The following is a 1,720-nucleotide window of genomic DNA, read 5'->3' as shown; positions in this document are numbered from 1 at the left end:
TGTAACAGTATTACTTGAAATTTACCACCAAAACTTTCTAATAATAAATGTAATAATCAGAAATTCACGAAAAAATTTAGTCGGAAAAAATAACGTCAGATGGGGGGAACGTTCAAATCTTATGGACCCAAAGAGGGGTTACCTGGTTTAAAATTTCAGAAAAGAAATTTTATGTAATTTATACATGGCCCCTCACAATGCATGGAGGTAATTTCTTGAATTATTCTAAACAAATTAATTGATAGTACTGACATGTATAGAATTTTTCTGTCTAAATGTTTTACAAGAGTGGTCCAAATTTATAACTGTAAAAATTTGACTTTCGATTTTTCGTGATCCATCGCCCAGCATTTTGTTCATTTTCCGAAAAAAGAAATTCCCTATTTTTTCCAAATCGTCCGACACTAACTCGCGCATGCCCCTTGGATTTGAAATAAACATGGAATTTTAAGCGTGGAAAGCTCGGTATTCGAAAAAATGGAAAACAAGAAGTACAGTGAAATTCTTGGGGCTGACGGTGGGTGGAAACTAACTCATTATAGCCCGCTCTGCATTTGTTTGTTCATGTCTGAGTGCTCACCTGAGTGACAACTGCAGTTCATTTAAGATCGAACAGAAATCTGCTTTCTTATGAATAATTTGATGCACTCAAATTATAGCATGAAAAAAAATCACAAATCAAAATTAGATTTCCAAACTACTAATTTTCCGGCTTATTAGATACAATTACATCAATTACATAATTTTTCGAGATAAATTATACAATTGATGAATATCAAGAGTAATGTTTTCTTGTTTAATCTTTTTAAAATTATTTGAAAAACTTAAATTTGTTTAAACATTTTTTCCTCGGTAAATCGCGAAATGATATTTTCTGGAACTAATGACACGCAATTAACGAATAATGTCCATGTGCGAATTTCCCATCGGCGCAAAGTCGGCCCGACTTTGTACAACTCTGTCCAACCTTGTTAGCCGAAGGTCGGCCCAACTAGTGATTGGGCCAGTTGTGTTTAACGAGATCGACATAGCCTTGCTCAACAATGCAGGGACAGCATTGCTCTTAAATATAATTTTAACACCCACCATTGCTATACTCTAAGTCTCTAAGGATATAACAAAATAGGTATTCAAAAATAAATAATAATTGATTGCGCGAGTATTTTTGTTATAAACGTTAATGTTCCTGCTAAGAATAAATACGTATATTACATTTTTAAACATTATATTACAAATAAAATTTCTAACCCTACGGGGTTTCGATACATACATCTATATTTGAATCTATTGCTTAGCAATCGAGAGTCTTAACCTTTACTCTATACCTACATTATTGATAGTCAATGGAAAAACCATCCTCATAAGCCACAGTTCAGAATAGTTAAAAAAAACAACATTTTTTAACTCTTTTTCTCGTGAATTTTTGTATTGTAAAATAAATTAATTGTTAAAGCGAATATAAATAAAACAAACATATTTCGCACTACTGAGTGGCCTATTGTCCAGAGTTCTTATGAATACAAAAGTTGGCCTTAAATTTGTTTGCCGATCTAGTCTGGGTGCCGACGTGACCTCGCACATGGATGAGAATAATAATTTTTGCATTCTCGTCAGAGAAGGTATTACCAGGTGTATACATATGAAACCGGTATTTTTTCAAGAAAAAAACACATTTATTTCAAGAGAATGATAACAAATATTTTATTCAAAGTATGCGCCC

The sequence above is a fragment of the Belonocnema kinseyi genome, chromosome 4, assembly GCF_010883055.1.
Source record: "Belonocnema kinseyi isolate 2016_QV_RU_SX_M_011 chromosome 4, B_treatae_v1, whole genome shotgun sequence".
NCBI classification, from domain to species: domain Eukaryota; kingdom Metazoa; phylum Arthropoda; class Insecta; order Hymenoptera; family Cynipidae; genus Belonocnema; species Belonocnema kinseyi.
The sequence above is the reverse complement of the archived record's forward strand: the minus strand, read 5'-3'. Positions refer to the sequence as shown.